The sequence below is a fragment of the Lontra canadensis genome, unplaced genomic scaffold (genome assembly GCF_010015895.1).
Source record: "Lontra canadensis isolate GAN:19392208 unplaced genomic scaffold, GSC_riverotter_1.0 scaffold23, whole genome shotgun sequence".
Taxonomy (NCBI): domain Eukaryota; kingdom Metazoa; phylum Chordata; class Mammalia; order Carnivora; family Mustelidae; genus Lontra; species Lontra canadensis.
Genome location: NW_022631017.1, coordinates 23,078,230 through 23,102,463, shown reverse-complemented (window position 1 = coordinate 23,102,463; position 24,234 = coordinate 23,078,230). Strand labels below are relative to the sequence as shown.

Sequence of the window (24,234 nt, the reverse complement as noted above, 5' to 3'; positions counted from 1 at the left end):
CCAGAAACCTTCTGTTTTATAAGAGTTAAGGTAAATCCGGTTTGTTTGTTTTTTTAAAGGAGGTCAAAGAATCCATAGGTATTTGTGAACTGAAGTGATAAATCATTACTGACACTAAGATAATTTTAAGCAGTGTGCATTAAAACATGATACATTAGTAAGTGCTCTACATTTGAGAATGAGAGACATGGGTTCCAATTCTAACTTCTTGCCTAATTTTCTAGATATTGTCAGACAACTCAATTGCTTCATTAAAAAAATTACATTAGAAACAAGATCCTTTTTTTTCAAAGATTTTATTTTTTTATTTGACAGAGATCACAAGTAGGCAGAGAGGCAGGCAGAGAGAGGAGGAAGCAGGCTCCCTATGGAGCAGAGCCCAACGTGGGGATTGATCCCAGGACCCTAGGATCATAACCTGAACCAAAGGCAGAGGCTTTAACCCACTGAGCCACCCAGGTGCCCCAAAAACAAGATCCTTAAGGGAGGAAAATGATATCAGAATTTTTTAGGGAACTCAATCAAACTAGCCATGCCTCTCTGTAGTCTCTCAGTCCTTCACTAAGTTGATGAACTTGCCCCCAACAAAGTAGAGACAGAGGAAACATACCTCAACATCATAAAGGCCATATATGAAAGACACAATTAATGTCATCCTCTGTGGGGAAATACTGAGAGCTTTTCCCCTATGGTCAGGAATAAGACAAATATGTCCACTCTTACCATTACTATTTAACATAGTATTGGAAGTCATAGCCTTGGAAATCAGACAACAAAAAGAAATAAAAGTCATCCAAATTGGCCAGGAAGAACTCAGACTTTCACTATTTGCAGACATGATACTTTATGTAGAAAACCTGAAAGAATCCACCAAAAAATTGCTAGAACTAATTCATGAATTCAGCAAAGTCACAGGTTATAAAATCAATGTGCAAAATCTGCTGCATTTCTATACACCAAGAGCAAAGCCACAGAAAAAGAAGTGAAATAATTGATCCCATTTGCAATTGACCAAAAACAATAAGATACTTAGGAATAAATCTAGCTAAAGAAGTAAAAGACCTATACTCTGTTAACTATAGAACACTTATGAAAGAAATTGAAGAGGACACACACACACACACACACACACACACAAAAAGGAAAGGCATTCCATGTTCATGGATTAGAAGAACAAACACTGTTAAAATGTTGATACTACCCAAAGCAATCTACACATTTAATTTAATCCCCATCAAAATATCACAGCATTTTTCACAGATCTAGAACAAACTATCCTAAAATTTGTATGGATCCACAAAAGAACCAAATAGCCAAAGCAATCCTGAAAAAGAAAAACAGGGTGCATAGGTGGCTGAGTTGGTAAAACATCTGCCTTCAGCTCAGGTCATCATCCCAGGGTCCTGGGATCAAGTCCCACATTGGGCTCCTTGCTCAGCCAGGACCCTGCTTCTCCATCTACTTCTGCCTCCTTCTCCCTCTCTCTGACTCTCCCCCTGCTTGCACACACATGCATACACACTCACTCTCTCTTTCAAATAAATAAATAAAATCTTTAAAAAAGAAAAACAAGGGGCGCCTGGGTGGCTCAGTATGTTAAAGCCTTTGCCTTCGGCTCAGGTCATGATCTCAGGGTCCTGGGATTGAGCCCCACATTGGGCTCTCTGCTCAGCAGGGAGCCTGCTTCCTCCTCTCTCTCTCTCTCTCTCTCTCTGCCTTCCTCTCTGCCTACTTGTGATCTCTCTCTCTGTGTCAAATAAATAAATAAAAACTTAAAAAAAAAAAGAAAAACAAAAAAGAAAAACAAAACCAGAGGCATCACAATTCCAGATTTCAAGCTATATTACAAAGCTATAGTCATCAAGACAGTATAGCACTGGCACAAAAACAGACATATAGATCAAAGGAATAGAATAAAAATCCAGAAATGGACCCTCAACTCTATGGTCAACTAATTTTGACAAAGCAAAAAATAATATCTGATGGGAAAAAAAGACAGTCTCTTTAACAAATGGTGTTGGGAACACTAGACAGCAACATGCAGAAGAATGAAACTGGACCACTTTCTTACACCATACACAAAAATAGACTCAAAATGGATGAAAGACCTAAATGTGACAGAAAACCATAAAAATCCTAGAGGACAACACAGGAAGCAACCTCTTTGACCTCGGCTGCAGCAACTTCCTAATAGACCCATCACCACAGGCAAGGGAAACAAAAGCAAAAATGAACTATTGGGACTTCATCAAGATATAAAAATTTCTGCACAGCAAAGGAAACAATCAATAAAACTAAAAGGCAGCTTAGGGAATGGGAAAAGATAGTTGCAAATGGCATATCTGATAAAGGGTTAGTATCCAGAATTTATAAAGAACTTATCAAACTCACCCCCCCCAGAAAAACAAATAACTCAGTTAAGAAATAGGCAGAAGACATGAATAGACACTTTCCAAAAAAGACATTTAAATGTCTAACAGACACATGAGAAGATGCTCAATATCACTCATCATCAGGAAAATATAAATCAAACCCCAATGAGATATGATCTCATACCTGTCAGGGTAGCTAAAATGAATAACATAAGAATCAACAGGTGTTGGTGAGGATGCAGAGAAAGGGGGACAATTCTGCACTGCTGGTGCAAATACAAACTGGTGCTGTCACTCTGCAGAACAGTATGGAGTTTCCTCAAAATGTTAAAAATAGAACTACTCTATGATCCAGCAATTGCACTACTAGTTATTTACCCAGAGGATACAAAAATACTGATTTGAAGGGGTACATGCATCTCAATGTTTATAGCAGCATAACCAACAATAGCCGATCTATGGAGAAAGCCCAAATGTCCAAATGTCCATCAACTGGTGAACGGTGAAAGAAGATGTGAGGGGTGTGTGTGTGTGTGTGTGTGTGTGTGTGTACACAATGGAATGTTACTCAGCCATCAAAAAGGTATGAAATCTTGCCATTTGCAAAGATGTGGATGGAGCTGGAGTATATTATGCTAAGTGAAATAAGTCAATCAGAGAAAGACAAATACATATGATCTCCTTACTCATAAGTGGAATTTAAGAAAGAAAACAGATGAACATATAGGAAGAGAGAAAAGAAAACATGGAGAGAGGGATACAAGCTATAAGAGACAATGATGGAGAATAAACAGAGGGTTGACAGAGGGAGGTGAGTGGAGAATGGGCTAGACAGGTGATGGGTATTAAGGAGAGCACTTGTTATCATGAGCACTGAGTGTTGTATGTTAATGATGAACCACTGAATTCTACTCCAGAAAAAAAAAAAAGAAAAGAAAAGAAAAGAAAAAAGAAAATTGGCAGTTTCTAATAAACTCAAATATATGCCCTAAAAAAAAAAAAAAAAAAAAAAAAATTTAAAAAGATGCTGAACTTGCAGCCACTAGGGACCTTTCACCATTTCAATCAACTATGTTGAGTAGGGGAGACATGGTTGAGAATCACAGGAAAAATAATCCTTTTTAACTCTAACATTGGATTTGTTGTAAAGAAATGAATCACAGATGAGGCTTTATAATGTACAAAATCATCAAGAAGATATCCATGCCAGAGTGATGACTATTAATGTTCTTCTGAAAAGTGTCCACAGCTATCTTTGCTGGTTAATAGACTCCAAATACAAGTATTTCCTTATATTCAATATAACAATTGTTTTTGCTATAATTTGGAATTTCTATCAGCCCATAAAAATAAAGTGTGTTTTTTTTTTAAAGATTTTATTTATTTATTTGAGAGAGAGACAATGAGAGAGAGCATGAGCGAGGAGAAGGTGAGAGGGAGAAGCAGACTCCCCGTGGAGTTGGGAGCCGGATGTCGGACTCGATTCCTGGACTCCGGGATCATGACCTGAGCTGAAGGCAGTCGCTTAACCGACTGAGCCACCCAGGCGCCCATAAAGTGTGTTCTTAAAACACTCATAAAAATTCTTATTTTACTTGAAAACATTCCATAATTTCTTTTTTTATCCTCTCTTGTAATAATAATACTTTCTGAGACAATTAACCTAAATCTAAATTGCTAAATGAAAGGGTTCATTTTAGGTCCAAATGCAAAAATTCATCTAGTTAGATGAATGTTAGACAGCAGTTTATTTCTTCTTGATTCTAATTGTATCGTATCTTATGTTCTGATTTTCTGCTTAATTTAATAATGAGGAAATTTTGCTATTCAATAAGTAAATATGATCTGGAGAGAAATAAACACTGGTCATGTGAGTAATTGTGTGGGTTTAGTTACTGGCTTCAATTGAGTTTTTATAATAAATTTTCACTTGATTTTTAGAACCTAGACTGCAAGGGATCATTTGAAATTTTAAAGAATTCCAAGAAAATTCTTTAAAATATTTTTAAATAACAACACTTTCCCTCAAAAAAGTTTTTAATTTTATTAGGACCAGGTAGCCAATAATCACAAAGTCTATATGTTACTGAGCCCAACAAGGAGGAAGTGCTCCTCCTAACATAGGTGTCATTAACAGCCATGTTACTAGGCTGTTTTGAAGACAACAAACTTCTTTGCTTTTTAAAAATACCTGTCTCGATTTGAAATTTCCATTAATAGAATCACATATTTTGGATTATGATACTGACTCTAAAACACCACAATTATCTTGGGCACATGTTTCATGAGAGTTGAACATTCCAAAATTAACTCCCTATTATTCACTTACAACACAGCTTAGTTTTGTCAATTTGCTAATTGTCATCTTGAGAAACAGGAAGAAGAATACGGAGGAAACCATCCTCATAAGAGAAGTGGGATTCAAGGAGAGATCTTCGTTACAGTCCAAGGAAGCTATACTTAGAAGTGTTCAACAAAGGGACTCTGGATATCTAGTTGTAAATTGGAATATAACTGCCAAGTAAAAGAGGGACACCTAGTTAAATGTGAGCAAATATTGCAATTTGAGACATAGTTATATTAAAACATTATTCTTTGTTACCTGAAATTCAAATGTAACTGTATGTTTATTATATACTATTATTTAGTAAATCTGGCAACCATGGTATAAAAACAACATGACTTTGGGGTAAGTGGTTTGAGAAAAGGACCACTGTCCATTGTCTTCTTGCCTTGTGATTTATTCTTAAGGGGAAAAAAGCTTCAGTATTTTACCTGGCTGACAGAAATGTTTTTGCTTTTTCTTTGTGGAAATTAGCCACATTATTACACTCTCCATATATCAGTTCCTCCATTGAGTGAGAAGTGAATGCAATGTATGGTGTCAGGCATGCACACTGATCTAAAGAATGTAGGAAAAATCTCTTCCTTCATTGAGCTTTTATTCTTGTGGTGCAGGTAGGACAAGCATGCAAACTAGCAATAATACAGAATGATACAGGACAGAACATGTTAAGTGTTATAAAAGGAGAACTAAAAGTACTGGTGGGTTTCAGAGGAGGAGGAAAATTAGTATTTCCATATTGTGTGGGTTAAAGGTTAAAAACTACTGAAAGCCTAAGAAGTGACTTAAGTTTTCCATCAGTATAGCACACTCAATACTGTCCAACCACAGAGCACTTGGATAACGTATAGAAAACAAGCATCTATAAGCAGAGTTTAGCTGGCAAGGGTAAGGCAATTCCCAATGGTTGCTAAGAGAGTGAGTGAGAGAAGAAAGAAAAGAAAAGAGAAAACACTGACAACCTGTATGGTATGCTAAGACCTAATGATGAGTCTTCATGAACTATTTATTGATTTCAATGAGTGAAAGTCTTGGATTTTAAAGCACAGATGAAAATAAGAGACAAGATAATGGTCATAACCAGATGCTGGACCATTGCAGGACTGAATGGTGAAAAGGTTTAGTGGGAAAAAAAAACACTGGTCTATCAACAAACAGATAATAAAAATAATTCTGTATCTGAGCAAACAGGAAGCACAATATAAGATATTTGAAAGAATTTCTGCTTCTGAGTAGGATGTAGAAGGATGTCAAACAATATATACTTTTCATGGTAGCAACAAGAAAAGGTGAAAGATAATAAACCTGTACCTAATATTTTATGAGACGATCAAAGGTTGATAGATTCATGGAAGATGTGAGAAGCAGAATCCCAGCAAGAAATGAACTATACATACATAGAGAAGTAGCAAGCCAAGACAGCTTCTATGTCTGAAGCCACATGACTTGTCTGGGTACAAATAGGCCGTAAGTGGGTCTGTCATAGATGGAAAGATTGCAGAAATGAGGAGAAACCAGCTTAGCTTTTAAGAACAGTTTATGCTGGCAGAGAGGACTGAAATCTGGAAGCACCCAAGATGCAAAAAATAAGTTCATGTGCTAGACAATTTGTCCCACAACTCCTTGAATTTTATTGAAAAGTAGTAGTGAAAGAAGAGTGTGAAACAGAATTCATGCAGTCTTATGCGTTTTGGGGTGCAGGGTTTCCAAAGCCTTGCTGGAACATGAACATTAAAAGCAAAGAAAATTGTAGAACAGTATCTTTCATGAATATGGGTACAAAAATCCTTAACAAAATATTAGCAAACCTAATCCAGGAATATACACAAAGATAGTATGTCCTGACTAACTGGGGTTTAATACAAGAATGCAAAGTTGGTTTAATATTTGAACATTTATCCATGTAATTCCACATTAACAAATTAAGCCATATAATCATAGATGCAGAAAATCATATAGATGTAGAAAAAACAACTGACAAAATTTAATGCCCATTCATAATAAAAATCCACAGCAACTATAAATAAAAGACAACTTCAACCTGATGAAGGATACATACAATAAACCATAGCTGCTTTTGTAAAATATCAAATGCTTTCACTTAATATGTGAAATCAAAGATGCCCACTTTCAACACTTCTACCCAAAATTTCACTGGGAGGTATAATAAGGCAAGAAAAAAATATACTTAGGAGGTATAATAAGGCAAGAAAAAAAGATTTTAAATAAAGATATGAATATGAGGTAAAATTATGTTTATTCACAGATTACATCACTGTATACAGAAATTTAAATTAAGGAAACAAACTACTAATAATGGTTAAGTGAATTTAACAAGGTCATAGAATATAAAGTCAATATAAAAAATCAGTTCCATTTTTCTATATTAGCAACAAGCAATTGTGAAAAGAAACTTTCAAAAATACATTTATGCACTGGGTGTTGTATATAAGTGATGAATCACTAAATTCTACTCCTGAAACAGATATTACACTGTATTTTAACCAAGTAGAATTTAAATAAAACTTAAGGGCACCTGGGTGGCTCGGTGGGTTAAGCCTCTGCCTTTGGCTCAGGTCATGATCTCAGGGTCCTGAGATCTCCTCTGCTCAGCGGAGAGCCTGCTTCCCCATCTGTCTCTGCCTGCCTCTCTGCCTACTTGTGATTTCTCTGTGTGTCGAATAAATAAATAAAATCTTTAAAAAATAAATAAATAAATAAATAAATAAATAAAACTTAAAAGAAAAGGAAGGAAGAAAGGAAGAAAATATATTTATATAGGCATTAAAGAACATAAATACTTGGGAAGACATTCAAGATAAAATAAGCCAGTCCTACATTCTGAAAAGTAATCTGAGATAAATTAAGGAAAACAAACAGAAAGATAGTCTATGTTCATGGAGGAGATTGATTTTGTGACAGGCCACTACAAGGCATTTCTCATTTGTCTCCCTGGTTCTGGTGATAAATGAGATTCCATTTCTGTCTCCCTGCTTTCCCCTCATTTTCTTAGTAAAGCTGTGAGCTATGGAACTATTCAGCTATAGTCTAGGTATAAAAAAATATCTAAGACAGAGTCATTGCCCTCAAGTAATGTGTAATTTTTACAAATGACCAATTTTTTTTAATTCCGGTAATGAAATGTACACATTGTTTTCCAGTGTTAGCCTTGAGGACAAAACAAATATCACACGCACACACACACACACACACACACAGGGAAGAACTTATTGTTACTGGTCTTGGCAGTGATTTTTGAACATGACTCCAAAAGCACAAATAAAAGCAAAAATCAACAATGGGACTCATCAAACTCAAAAGCTTTTGCATAGCAAAATTAACAAACACATACTTGCTGTCCACGTCTCTTCCATCTAGCTGTTCATGAGTTATATCCTTTTATAATAAACCAATTACTTAGTCTTTTAAAAATTAACAAAATGAAAAGACAACCTACAGAATGTGAGAAAAGTTTTGCAAACCACTTATCATATAAAGAGTTAACATCCAGATACTTACCTGGCAGGGGAGGTATCATGATCACAAAGGTGGTTTTCCCAGGGAGAGGCTTATCCATTGCACTCCGGATGTGCTGACCCCTGTGATTTCCCCAAATGTGGGAAACTCGATTGCATAATTTGTGGTAGTGGGGGACTACGTTAGCGCTTTCCCCTGGTGTATGTTGTTTAAAGAAAAGAGTTTGTTTAATATGTTGAATGAAGATACTTTTTGTTTTTCCTGGGGGGAAAAAAATGAGTTAACATCCAAATCATATTTAAAAACTCATACAACATAAAAACCAAAAAATCTGATTAAAAGGTAGGCAGAAGAACTAAGTTGACATTTCTTTTGTGAATCACTTCTTATTAAGTATTAATACAGCAAGTTTTAGAGATTTATTTATTTTTTTATTTATTTGACAGACAGAGATCACAAGTAGGCAGAGAGGCAGGCAGAGAGAGAGGAGGAAGCCGACTCTCTGCTGAGCAGAGAGCCAGACACGGGGCCCCAGGACCCTGGGATCACGACCAGAGCCTAAGGCAGAGGCCCAAACCACTGAGCCACCCTGGCGCCCCTAATACAGCAAGTTTTAAACTTTTCTGTATATTTCTTGAAAATTATAGTATGGTCTTGGGCCTTTTTTATTTTATTTAAATTCAATAATTCAATATTGAACTGAATAATTCAAATTCAATGATTAACATATAGTGTATTATTAGTTTCAGAGGTAAAGTTTAGTGATTCATCAGTTGCATATAATACCAAGTGCTCATTATATCTAGTGCCTCCTTAATGCCCATCACCCTGTTACCCCATCCCCCAACACATCTTCCCTGCAGCAACCCTGTTTGTTTCCTACAGCTAAGAGTCTCTTGTGGTTTCTCTGATTTCATATTGTTTATTTTTCCCTCACTTCTGATTTCATATTGTTTATTTTTTTTTCTCTCTCTGATTTCTCTCTCTGATTTCATATTATTTTTCCCTCACTTCCCCTATGATCCTCTATTTTGTTTATTAAACTCCACATGAATGAAATTATATGATTAAATAGACATTTTTCCAAAGAGGTCATCAAAATGGCCATCAGGCACATGAAAAGATGTTCAACTTCAATGATCAACAAGGAAATGCAAATCAAAATTATAATGAGATATCACCTCACACCTGTTAAATGGCTATCATCAAAAAGACAAGAGATAACAAATATTGGCAAGGATGTGGTAAAAAAGGCAATTCTTATACACTGTTGGTGGGAATGTTAAGTGGTCTAACAGCTATCAAAAACAATATGGTATTTCCTCAAAAAATTAAAAATAGATCTATCATATGATCCAGCAATGCACTTATGGGTATAAACCCAAAAGATTTCAACAAGGAATATGCACTCCCAGTTATATTGCATTACTCACAAGAGTCAAATATGAAAACAACCCGAACACCTATCAACAGATGAATAGATTAAAAATATGTTATATATAATATATTTATATATATACATATATATAAATATATTCAACCATAAGGAAGAATGATATCTTGTTATTTGTGACAACATGATGGACCTTGAGCATATTATACTAAGTAAGATAAGTCAGACAGAGAAAACAAATACTATATACTATCACTTATATGTATGTAAATCCAAGATTGATAGGGCTTAAGGGTACAAACTTGCAATGAATAATATATGAACAATAAAAATCTAATGCACAGCATAATGAATATAGACAATATTGTACTACAATTATGTAATTTGATAGATATTGCTATAATAGTCATTACAGTGTATAAGTATATCAATATAATAGGCTATACACTTAAATTTATATAATGTTATATGTCAAATTTGTTCAATAAATAAATATACAGATAAATACATAAATGCATACCTCACAGGTAGGTCTTCATCCACTGTGTCTTTTCAGAAAACTCCATTGTGAACTCCAAATTAAAATCCTGTGTCAAACAAAAGAAAAATCAACAGGTTAATTGTAGTCTTAATGATTATTATAAAGTTTAAATCAATTCATTCACTACCAAGTATAAAAAAATGCAAGTGCTATATTCAATAATAAATCAAGGACAAAATGAACCACAATAAAAATTTAATATGTATTGGATCAGATCTAATTAGCATTTAATATGATGTTTAAAACTTTTTAATGGTGTCTTTATGTCATACCGGAAGGTGCCTTTTGAACAAGAACTCAATTCAAGTGAATGAACTCATGCTTTATAGACACAAATTTTCAGCACTAATTTAATAAGGATATTGAAAATGGATAGCTGGTGAGAGGTTTTCATTAAAGCTAAATGGGTTGACTAAATTAATAGGAGGCATAAGCTCAGTATATAAGATTGAGCAGTTTCTAAACAGCCATCTCATTTGATTCTGAGCTGCAAATAAATATATCATGGATGAATGTAATTGTTTTAAATGTTTCTATTTGTAAATTAAAATCTAAAAAATAGTTCTTCTGTATTAAATGGTTAGTATGAATAATCAAGAGTTGATATTTAATTTAGATTTAATGCTGTAAGACACATTTCTGAGTGCTATAATGTTATTGCATCTCAGAAAATATGTTCTCCAATTAATTGGGCTTGATACTGAAGCATATATCTAATATATGCAAATAGCCTGTAAGTTTGAATTTACATTGTCAAAATAGTCATCTCTCTCCTCTGGAGGTATGGGCTTGGGTCACAGATGAGAGGACCATAATTACCATTTGTTTCTTTTAGTGTTAAAGTATGAATGATTTTGAGAAATTGAGCATTTCTGCACAATCTCCTTAATTATGCACATTTTTATTTGTTGTATACCATCCCATATTTAAGAGGAGTGAGTTTTGAAAGGCTAATTTAAATCTTAAAAGTTTGTATAACAAGGATTCTTTTGCTTTGCAGGCAGAATTCAAGGAGGATTCACACAAGATCCACATATAAAACAATCTCACCAGTACCTTTTCTTTATTTCTGGTATCTCTAACTCATTAAATTAAATAAATTGTAGATCAGTTTAAAGACCAAAATATTTCTTTCAGGTAAAATGTATGTATTTTCTGACAGATATGTAATTGATTAAATTATTGTATTCAGCATATGGTTAACATTTTAGTGATAGATACTCCTAGACAAGTGATTTAACTGAATTTTCTCATAATGGCACAAAATATATAGCATTTCCATCCCCATGGTATGGATACCTCATCAAGTTTATTTAATTATGAAAGTGGTATAAAGTTACACTAATAGGAGGTCAGCTTTGTTTATAAATTCATAATCCCTCTGTTAGTTATCCATTCAAAAGCCTTCTGTGATAGAACTTGTTAAATATCCAACGAAAATGTATGCTCTGTCTTTACTAATGTAGGAGTCACTATGGGAAGTCTATTGTCTATCCAAAGAGTCTATTGTCTATCCAAAGTCCTCAATTCCAATTCTTTGCCACATTTAGGCAGTGCCAGCAATGTAATGTGAGTCAAAGTGATGTCTCCTCAGGCTGAGAAACAGCTCTGCTTTATGCACACTCTTTTTTCCTATTTGCCAACTAAATGCAGAGGACTTTGAAATTCTAAAGGGTGTTAGAAACATAAGATGAAAGGAGCCTGAGGTCATGAATCACTTGATACAAGACGAATTATCAACTGAAAGTGCTTGTATTGGATATTACTTAAGCAAAAAAAACTTTCAGTTACATAAGTCCAACAAAATTTTGTTTTGCATATGTTTTGTTTATTAATTGTATTTAGTGTCTGCTATTATCTTAACATAGATATTAGTAATTTGAAGTGGGATGCTTCCATTAAAAAATACCTTGTATGTAGGGTAGAGGGGCCAAAAGGTAGGTTGCCCCAACATGGGTCACTTCAGTATCAACTTAAGTCAACTTTTGACTTAAAAGCAATCAAAATCCAGCAGGTGCAGGAAAGACTCTTCAACTCTCCCCCTCCTCCACAACTGCATGCCTGTACCAGGGAAAGAGCTATTAACAGATTGCTCTTTACCTAAGAAATTAACCTGCATAATGATAAGGCAACCTTTGTTTTCCAAACATCTGCTCTCATCTTACTGTTAAAGGTCCTTCTTCCCTTTGTATTCCCAGATTCCTACCATCTCCTTAGCTTATATAAGCATCAATGGGCTTCACTGTCTTTGGAATTTCCATGCCTAAGTGGATTCCCCATATGTACACTACTAATTTTTATTTTCTCCTGTTAATCTGTTGCATGTTAATTTGATTCTTAGTCTATCTAGAAGGTCCTTTGAGGAGAGAGGAATTCATCCTCCCCCAAAGTGGCATTCATTGGCTTAGTGATCAGGCAATAGTAAGGAAACTGATATTAGAAGTGAAAAAGATAGAGGACTGTATCAACCAATGGTAAAATATTTAGTAAAACCGTCATTATTAATTTGTTGGAAGTCATCTAGCTTGTAGCTCTGGAGAAAAAGATTAGAAAAGTCAGAATGTTAACCATATAAGTTGATTATTATCCCCTCTTATATTTTTTATTATTGTATATTTTAATTCTTCACATTTTCTAAGCATCATTAATCATTACTTTTATTTTGTATGAACAGTGTATGTTGGAACTTACCCACTTATTTTTATCTCTTGAATTTCCATATTTCTATCTGGAATTCTTTTACTTCCAAATATTTCTGTTCGTTCAGATAGGCTGGTAGGACCTTTTCATTCTTTGCTGATTTAAAAATGTTATTAATTTGTCTACCTTGAGGATTATTTTGCTTGATATAAAATTCATGTAGGCATTTTCCCTCCTACCTGGCATTTTTAAGATACCATTCTATTGATTTCTGACTTCCCACATTTCCACTGAGCAATTAACTATAAGTCTTTGAACATGAAGTGTCTTTTTTACTTTTGCTGCTTTTGAGATTCCTTCTTTGTCTTCAGTTCTCATGGTTTTGCTGTGATATACCTGGCCATGTTTTCTTTGTATCTATTCTGCTAGAGATTTTCAGTAGACTCTTTTCTTTTCTTCAGTAGACTCTTTCAGTCTTTTCCTTAAGTTTCTCATCAGTTTTAGAAAACTCATTAACTAGTCCAATATTGCCTCTGCCACATATTTTCTCTCCTGCTAAAACTCTAGATTGTATCCACGTGTACTATATATCTCTGTTGTTCTTTCTCTTTCAAGGATTCAAATCAGATTATTTTCATTAAATCCTATCTTAATTTTAGTCCAAAATACCATTTTTCTCAGTTTCTAATTCTACAGTAATATTCTCTAACTTTTCATCTTGTCACAGATATTTTCCTCTAGTTTATTGAACATATTATTTGTAGTTATCTTAGTGTTCCTATCTGCTAACTTTAAAACCGGATCAACTATGAATATCCTTCTATTGACTACTTTTTTCTCTTATGATCATATGATCCTATCTTATAACATGCCTAGTGTTAGTGAAGTAGCACAAACTGCGTGTAAAAAAAAAAAAAATGTAGTGGCTTCAGATAACACTGAGTTCCTCCAAAAGTGTTTTTTCTCTTCTCTTTGTTTACCAAGTAGCACTGAGTGGGGTAGTTATCATCATAATCTAATCAGAGGCTGAACTAAGTAGGGTCTAGATTACATTTTGTCCAGACTCCTCTGATATTTACTCACTCCTACGGTGAGCCCCTCAGGGTCTCCATCTAAGATCTAGGTTTGCTAGTGTTCCATCTCATGGTAACTCTTGAATATTATTACTGTGTAAGAGACATAAGAGTAGGCCAGGTCATGTAGGTATTTATGGACCATTATAAGAACTTCAGCTTCTTATCCAATCAAAGAAGTGAACCAATAGGGAGGTTTCCAGCAAAGAAATGATATGAAAGTTATGTTTTAAATGCATCATTTGGTTGTTGCAATGGAAATAAAATGTAAAAAAGCAAGACGGGAAGTAGCAAGTACATTAAGAAGTCTACACCTCATGTGTAGTCCAGTTGCAATCTAATCTCAAACAGAGAAGTGATTATATACTTTGAAATTATTGCAAACAGTTTCCTGGTAACTGGATGTGGGATAAAGGAGAGAGGAATTGGGAATAAATCCAAATTTAGAGGCAAGAGAAATTAAAAGGATTAAGTGCTATCAATTAAGACATATATGACTTTAATGGAGTTTGGGTAGAGAAAGGTGAGGGAAGACCAGATTGGGAGTTCAGTTGGAAATTCATTAACTGTAGGCCTACAGATATACAGGCAGATATTCAGGGGAAAGATCTGGCGAGAGAGAAATTTGTGAGTGGTGTCTGACAACAAAATTGATCTAAATAAAACATTAAGACTATCTTCTAAGTGCATGGAACCAAACTGAGAATATTTACTGCAAGATCTTTTTTTTTCTTTCTGTCATCATTTTAAGGCTATGTTGTCCATAAAGAGTTAATTGCCTAAATTCCAATAAAGAGAATATTGGTTTTGCTAGAAGAAGCAAGCTTATCAGTACTCAAACTGAAGAAATTTTGAAATCCTCAACACATATTTTTTAACTGTCTTTAAGACTCAGGCTGTCAAACTCAAGCTGAGGTAAAAGATGTTTGATACGGTCAGATTTCTATCTAGGATGACTGGATTTTATCATTATGGTGCATCCACTCTCATTTTTATATTCACTTTAATCATTTCCATTTCTGTTTTTCCATTATCACATCACTTCTTACAACCTCAAAAAATTTTCAATATGTCTTTATGTCAGTAAAAGGCAATAAGCTGCTTACGACATAATTTTCAATTGTTTGGAAAGAAAATAAGCTGCTAAAATAGAGATTAGTGTAAAAAAAATGAAAAAGAAAACACTAGATACCTTCTCATAATTGTGAGTCAAAGATCTAGAGAGCAGCTATATGTGAAGTTGAATGATTTTGACAACAATGTTAAATAGCTTGGTGATACTTGATTTTTCAATATCTGACCAGAACAGGCACTTAGAGAAAAGGGAAAAATGTAAGATCATCTGCAGAACCTTCAAAATGTCAGCCTCCTCATTTCGAATAAGTTGGTGATAAAAGAGAAGAAATAAAGTTATTATTTGTTTAGGAAGGTCCATTTAAAAAAATAAAATATATATGTGATATGTACATATATCACACATTTTTATACATATATATCAACTTTTTAAACTCTGATGTTTATTTTGAAAATAAATTTTAAGTTATAATTTAAAATGAATTACAGTATTTCTATAATTAGAAGATATGTTTATGCTTAGGGTGCTGAGAAATTATATATCATGGGAGAGCCAAGTTCATCTTAAAAACTAATCCATGTGCAGTCTGTGAAATACATCTCTAATCATTTATCATTCCCACTTACAAAATGACATTTCTGTCTGTGAGCATAAGCCACATAAACTTCCAAATCTTTTTCATGTTAAGGAAGAGAAATAAATTGTGTCTAGAAATACTACTAAGCATTAACAGAACCTTTTCAAGATATGATTTCCAACCTATGCAAAGAAAGAGAATATTTTTTTAAATTGGAGTATAATCGGCATACAATATCTTTATTAGTTTCAGGTATACATCATAGGGATTTGGTATTTTTATACATTACAAAATGTTCCCTATCTTAGTCCAGTTACCAAATGTCATCATATGAAGTTATTACAATATTATTTACTATATTCCCTATGCTGTACATTATATCCCCGTGACTTGGTTATTTTATAACATTTTTATAAAAAGTTGCAGGATACAAAATTAACATACAGAAAACAAAACAGAATACTTCTAAAAAAAATGATAAAAATTTTGAGGTTCTGCCTTCAAAATATATTCAGAATTCCACCATGTAAAACCCTAGGGTTTGGATCACCATCATTTCTCATCTCTTTTATTTCTCACAGCCTCCCAACTGTTCTTTCCACTTCATTCTTTGGCCACATACACTTTATTCTCAGCACAGCAACCAGAGTGATCCTTTTGAAATGTTGAGATCATAGGACTCTACTGCTCTGACTTCTCTCTCTCTAATACTTCCTTCGGTCATTCAGCTCTGCCTCCTTGTTCCCTTGCTACCCTCCATCATCCCAGGTAGATTTGTACTCAGAAACTCTAGCAGTTTCCTCTCCACACCATACTAACCCCCCACCTCTTTCAGAGTTTTGCTCAAACACCACCTTCCAAATGGGACTTACTCTCAATCTAGTGTTCCCCAAACTACCAACCTTCTTACTCTCCTTTGCTTCCTTCTGCATACTGCTTATCATCTAACACACTATTGTTTATTTACTTCTAACGTTTGTTTTTTAATGTTTATATCTTTCCCGCTAGAAGGTGAACTTTGAGAGGCCAGGAATCTTGACTGTTTTATTCACTGGGATATCCTAAATGCTTAGACTCATGCCTGCCTCTTAGTGTTTAGTAAACACTGAAAGAATGAATAAAAAGTTTAGCTCCAACTGGAAAATACTGTCAAAACTATTTTCCGAAAGCCAGGAAAATTAAAACTGGCCGAAATCATTCCCCAAACCCACCAAAAAAATCAAGCAACCTCACCCAGCATGTTATATCTGTTTCTTTTGGATCTAAACTCACTCCACCACTTAATTCCCATCCATAAACTGACTCTGCTGTGCCTAAAACTGCTCCATAAGAAGACACAATAGCAACAAAAGGAAAAACTGCAATTCAGCTGAGTTTGTTTTGGTAAAAAGAAAAATAAGAAAAGGTAAAGTTGAAAAATAGTGTTCTATTTACTGACAGAGGGAGAGTATTCTAATGGATACATTACCACATTATATATGTTTAGTGTTTGTGTTTATCTCAAAAGAGCCCCAGTCCTCTTGTTTCTTCATAAGGTAAAATAGACCAAATATAATTTTTTCTAAATTTCTTTATATCTTATTTCTGAAGTACTATGAAGTATTATGACATAATATGCTATAAAAGAAAAAGTACTGAATAGATTTAAAAAACAAGTCATTGAAAATAAAAGTTTTGGAAAGTTGGTTTGTAGCCTTGACAAAAATAGTAATAAGTAAATATATTCCTTATTTTTAAAATATGGCTCGGTTGGTTGAATATCCAACTCTTGTTTTCCCCCAGGGCATGATCTCAGGGTTGTGAGATCAAGCCCAACCTTGGGCTTCATTCTGAGTGTGGAGCCTGCTTAAGATTCTGTCTCTCCCTTTCCCTCTGGCCCATCCCCCCACTTGTGCATGCACACACTCTCTAAAAAAAAAAATATATATATATATATATACATATATATATATATGTACATATATGTGTATATTGCTTTTTGATAAAATAATATAAATATATTAAAAGAAGGTAAAAGCAGCATTTATATTTTGTAGAAGAAAATATTTTCAGTGTACCAGTCAGAAAAAAATAATGACAGCATGCTTAATTATATTCCCATGCTCAAAAATCATTATGTAATAAATACATGAGAAAGATTCAGTCCACTTGACTGACTCAAAAGAATAAATTATTCTCGCTATTCCTACTATAAAAATACCAACTAATGTCCATGACATCTTGAATGCTGTCAACTGTTCTTTAAGTCCCCTTATACTTCTGTTCAAAGACCTCATGCTGGAGAAAAGCATTAACCAACATACCTACCTATATTGCTCAAAATGCTAAAAAAAAAAAAAAAAGGTCATGGTGGATGGAGAAGGCAAAGGAAAAGACTGGTCACATCTTCAGCTAGATCATCTTTTTCAACTTCAGAGAGTTAAAATGGAGAAGAGTCCTTTGAATCCATTGAACGTGGGAAGGGCCATTGCAATAACTTTTAATTTCAATATCAGGGATCTCAGGCAGGGAAAGGACTATAGGCATGTTGTGAATGTGTGAAGGTATTCAGGCAGAGAACATCCTGATTGTCATAAGAGAGGCAATAGTTATTTACTAAACTATATATTTATTTACTTACTAATCAACCTCTTCAGGCTGACAGGGATTCTCATCTGTTTTATTCACTCTTGTATCACCAGGACAAAGTACAGAGCTCAGTACCCCTAAGTACAGAAGGGGTTCAGAACACACCATCTCAAAACATGCCACTGTGGCATATTGATTTTTATGAGTTAAAGCACTTGAGAAACAGCACATAAAGGAAGGGCTTGCTAACCTCCCACTTTCTATAAAAGCAGGTCATAAAATCTCCCATGAGAAAGATGCCCTCTTTGTGATGGGAAGAGAAAAACATTCCTGTCACCAGAGACTAGGAGTTGAACGAAAAAAAATGATCTACATAGGGACGCCTGGGTAGCTCAGTTGGTTAAGTGCCTGACTCTTGATTTCTGCCCAGGTCATCATCTCAGGGTTATGGGATCAAGCCCTGTGTCTGGCTTCCTGTCCAGTGGGGAGTCTGTTTGAGATTTTCCCCCTCTCCCTCCGTCCCTCCCCCTGCTCACTCTCTCTCTCTCTAATAAATAAAAAAAAAATCTTCCAAAAATAAATAAATAAATAAAAGACCTACTTAAGAACCTACTAGAAAACCCTTTTCTTCCATTAATTTCCCCCACGAATTTCCTGGGTCATATTGCTGTCCTACCTGCCCTTAGCTCAAGCCCCATTGTAATGTCATGTTTCCCAAATTACTTTTCTTATTTAAAAAGGTGTATAAGACTTGGGCCTAACAGCTTGTTTAAGCTTTCGTTTTTCTTTTGAAAACTCCTATGTTCATGTAAAAGTATTACATAAAATGTGTGTGCTCTTTTACTGTTAATCTATGTCAGTTTAATTCTTAGGTCTAGGCTCAGAATGTAAAAGGGTATAAAAGTTTTTCTCCCCTATAGTAATCAGCAAATTTCTTTAAGTGCATATACTCTCAACAGTAGCTTGCTGTATGCTTACCAAGATTCACTTGGATTTCCTAAGTTGTTTATGCCAGTTGTACTTGTTACTACAATTATGTAATTAAAATTTATGCAAATCGATGAAATATGACTGATGAAGTGTTTGCCATGTAAAGTAAGTTAAATACTTTGAAAGGTTTCATAATTGTGAGTCACTAACATAAATTTTGTGCTGTATGAAGTATAGACAAGAAAACTGTAAAAAGTTGACAGACTTGAAAAAAAATCTAGAAGGCATTTGTACTCAATTTTTTTGCAAGTACATGAGCTTTCATTCTAAGTGTAAGGAACCAAAATTGGAAATCACAGAGCACGTTAAAGGCGTATTTATATAAGAAAGAAAAAGTAAAACTTCTCTCAGCAGACCCATGAAAAGTAAAAGTCTTGGATCTCCATCAACAGATTACCAGATGAATATAAATTCACTTGTTTAATTTATTTTATTTTATATTTTGAAGATTTGTTTATTTGAGAGAGAGAAAGTGTGAGCAGGAGAGACAGAGGGAGAGGGAAAGAGAATCTTAAGCAGACTCCAAGCTAAGTGCAGAGCTCAAGGTAGGGCTCAATCTCATGACCCTGAGATCATGACCTGAACCAGAATCAAAACACTTAACTGACTATGCCACCCAGGCTCCCCACTTGTTTTAATTTAAAGTAAAATGTTAAAATATGTATCTATTTTTTTTCTTATATCCACTTTAAACTAAACAAGTATTTCAATTAACTCTCACCTACCAGTCCTGAATTGAATAGGGGGATATCATTACATAAGGTAGAGAACATGTAACCTAATACTTAACTTGGAAAGTTATTTTTTATTAAATTATTTTATGTCGTTGATGAAGGTAACCAAATTTTGCTAATCATGATAAACCTTTGTATAAAAATATTTTAATTTTAATTCATGCTTTAACTGGGACAAACTATTAATATCTTCCTTCCTTTGATGAAAACATTGTTTATGTAAATAACTGTTCCAGACAAGGAAGTTTCCAAGGAAACATGCTTTGAATTCTTCAACAGAATGTGCAAATAAAAGCCTCTTTTCTGTAAAATTCTGTAAAAAATTCCTGAGTGAAGGACAAAACCTAAAACAATAAGCCAATTCAAAGAGATAAAAAGAAACAACAATTGACGAAGTTATTCCAGGGATTTTTTTTTCAAAAGTCATGAAAATTATTCTCTTTGCCTTACAGGTTTTAGTGGCCAGTGTCAATATTTGCCTATTGCAGACTGGGGAAAGATGAAAAGTAAGTTGGGTTTAAATGCTTTTGAATTTGCTTGGTGGCATCTTTGCCTTTGAAGGATATCCATTCAGCTAGCTGATTATTGAGATAACATTGCCTTGTAGTGCAGTTAGTGACAGTATCTAGCCTTCTTTCTATGGCAGAAATCAATGTGACTTCCCTGCCAAAAGAAACAGAAAAAGCAGAGACCGACACAAAACAAAACAGAGGAAACTGGAAAGTTCCTGCCAGTTGTGGCATTATAAAAGTTAGTTATGTCTGCAGAACACATTCACAAAGATTTATCATTTTACTCATTAAACAACTGTCCTATCACTATACAAGATAAGGAGGAGAAAAAGGAGAAAGAGAAATAGTAATCCTATAAGATACCACTGCCTCTGAACCCTATAAGCCAAGCATTTAATCATACCATCCGCCCTCTATTCTTTTAATTTCTCAAGTTAATTGAACAGGTTTAGTCTTCTATCCCTAAACACACCGTGAAATTATACCTTTGCTGACAAAAAGTAAACCAACTCATAGAATCCATTTTGGAAGAGAACTTTAAAAACTTGCCTATGTCTGCTCCAAACTGCAACATTGGTTGCAAAGACCACACTGTGAATTTAGCTTTTTTTGCTTTTTAGGAGCTTTTCAGTGTTTTGAAAGAAAAATAAGAAAGACCAAAATGAAGAGCCCTTTCAAAGAATTTCAAAGAAAACCAGAGCTAGACAGTAGGTTTTATTCAGGACTATTGCAATATAGAGAAAAAACCCTCAGTATAGAACTGGGCTCAGTTCTAAATACAACAAAGAAAAGTAAATAGCAGGAATAACAAACAGCGGGAAGGGGGATCCTCTAGATGGAAAATTACTGAGAGGAAACATGAGAGTTACATAAGGGAGGATTCTAACTGAATTGACCTAACAGAATTTTTGTTGAAGTCAGGCCAGGGTGATCAGACTTCCCTTGTGGGATGGTGAGGCTAAAAAACCTAATCAGATATCAAGGGTAGAGGGGTTTTGGCTAAATGAACTTAGTATAATTCTTGCTAAAATTGGACAATGCAAAGAACACAAAAGTCTAAGTGAAGGCCCATTTGGGAAAAGGATTCAGAGGAGCCTGACTAAAGTTTGATCAAAGAGAGACTCTTCGTCAGGCCCTAGGGGCTGGTAAGGGGAAATTTTACTAAATGTCACTGCTAGGATCCTGTACATTTTGCAAAAATAAGAGGATTTCTTTTAAGGAGTAGGTAAATAGTTCAGTATACACAAAAAGCAGACATGTGTATAAAGGGCAAGCTAAAACATTCGAAGAGATAGTCAAAATGTGCTGCCAATATCTGCTATGAGATCAAATAGGAATGGATGAACATAGACATGTAGGCAAGATAGTTGATATCTGAGTTTGAATTATCCCAGAAGCAAACCCAGGCAGAAGGGTTAGAATATAAGTAATTTGTCTGGGAAGTGATTCAGATCAATACTCACAGAGGAGTAGAGAGGGGAAAAAAAGACAACAAAAGATGCAATACAAGTAAATTACCACTATGGGCAAACAAAATCCTAAGAAACCAAATCTTACTAATGCACTAGGGGAGAGGGTATAGAACATGCTTCAGAGTCATCCCAAGCGAGAAGCAAGGAACCTGTCAAAGCTCCCTATCACCTCATCCAGTGTTTTTGAGAACTGCGTCTGGAGACATTGACACTCAAGCACTTTTGGTATGTGCTGAAATTGGGGCCAAGCAAGCTACTACAACACATAAAATGCCTGCAAGGGGAGAGTCATGTGTGTTTGCAAAAAGCAAACTTCCGCATTTAGAGTAAATTCCAAGAGCATATGGATGAGCCAATGTTAGAATAACAGAGATGTGATCTAGTCACACTTAACAAGAACACATCCCATAAATCAAGGGCCCTGTTGTCAGGCGGCTAAAACAGAAAGTCCTTAAAATAAGATCTATAGTTTGGTGATTAATAGAAAAATTTTTTAAATGCTACATTTCAGAGAACATGCAGAACATAGCAAAAAGCACAAGAGAAGAACAGAACATGGCACAAAGTGAAGTGCAAAGGACTGGTTGGGGTGGGGGGCAGTTTAACACTATATGAAAGCAGCTTTAACACTATATGAAAGACTGTTAAGAGGGTGGTAGAGGCTCATAATTCAATAGCCAGATGTGTAACAAATTTAAAAGAAACTTGGAAGACCTGTAGCCACTTTCAAAAATGATCAAAATCCCAAGAAGACAGAATATGGGTCAGGACAGGAAAGAATGATGAAAAAATGAATATTAAGTTGAATAAACAAATACCCAGGTCAAAAAAGTACAAAGGGTACACCTTTCATAAACTTCCCTCATGCATGGCAATGACAAAGCATAGAGATCCAAAATGAGATTTCCACTGTCAAATTCAAAATAAATATTCCCATTGACCAGAAATAGAATATAAATGTGAAACAGTGTGAGAAGCTGAGGTTTTAGAACTAGAAAAATAAGCAAAATAAATACAACCTTGTTCCAGGAAGCTGAACCAAACTAATCACTGGCTTTGTGAATAGATCTGATATTGTCAATATTCTCATGGGCCATGAACTACTAATTGTCATTATCTGACCTGCTTCTGAAATAGAGGATCAGAGAACCGGCTAGAAGTAAATGAAAACATGCTTGGCAGGGTGGTGTGACTAAGTGGGAAAAAGAGAAGAGAGGAAGTAAGGGAGGGAGGGGGAAAAGAGACATGGGAAGAGACAGTGAAAATTCCAAAACACATAAAGAAATATAACATTAAAAGACAGCCAAGGACATCAGCGATTAGAATATAAATTCATTCCCATTAATTTCAATCTCTTTTTAAAAATTGGGACAAGAGTTTTAAAATAAATATGTTGAATATTTGCAACAGAAAAAGGAGACCTAGTTCCCTTTAAACTTAACAAATTGCAAAACTTAGAAATCCTTAAGAAATACATTGTGAATATAAAAAGATCATTTAAACATACAAAAATGAAAAAATAATGTCATTAAAATAAAATGCAATATGTATGATTAAAATAGAAATGGAAACAACTATGGAGTGATTAGGAAAATAAACATAAAGGAAGGAACTCATCAAGAACACAATTCCGAAAAGGAGGAATAAAAATGACAAAGCACTGAAGAATATAGGAGAGACTGAAAGTCTTAAACCACTTGTCCAATTGGGGAAACTGACAGACACATAATATAAGAGATAAGTACTTCAGAATTCTCCAGAATGGAAAAAAAGCGTGAGCCTTCAGACCAAAAGTACACTCTGATTTGTTGATAACTTCCATACATAGACTGAATGTACTAACACAGCAGAACGTCAGGGATAAGGTGACACTCTTGAAAACTACCAGAGCAAAAAGGACAAATTACTTACAAATGACAGGCAGAGAGAAGACATACTTCTCATCTGCAATAATGCATTTCAAAATTCTGTGGAATAATTATAGCTGAGGACAAAAAGAAGAAGAAAAAGTAGAAAACTGTCAACTTAATCAAACTGTTACTCAAGAGCGAGGGTGAAATTAAGGTGTTTCCAGGCATACAGTATCTAAGTTAATTTATCTGCTCTAGCCATATTCTGAAAGAAATTCAAACCATGTATATTATCAAAAGAAAAGTGAACAAGGAGGTAAGGTAGAGAAAATAGAAAAAAATGGTCAGCATTGAAACTGATAAAATACTGTATCAATTTCAATTAACTACACTTGAAAAATAATAATTTTGTGTTTTAAGGTGGGGAATTAAAATTCTTTGCTAAATTACCAAGATAAGAAAGTTTCAGAGATTGTTCAATGAGCAAATCATGCTAAGATCTTTATTATTTTGTGGTGGGAATAGAGAAATACTAAAAAAGAAAATAGATTTGAATAAAAAATTGTACTTATTTAATTTAGGATTAAACAAAAAATTAACTTCTAAATCCATACAA

At 34.4% G+C, this 24,234-nt stretch overlaps 1 non-coding gene across 1 annotated transcript; it reads left to right on the top strand.

Annotated features, from left to right (window-relative positions):
• The first annotated feature begins 8,227 nt into the window (after window positions 1–8,227).
• Window positions 8,228–8,391, top strand: LOC116870629. The gene has a single exon (XR_004383273.1). It is a non-coding gene; the product is annotated as a U1 spliceosomal RNA (small nuclear RNA).
• The last annotated feature ends 15,843 nt before the right edge of the window (window positions 8,392–24,234 follow it).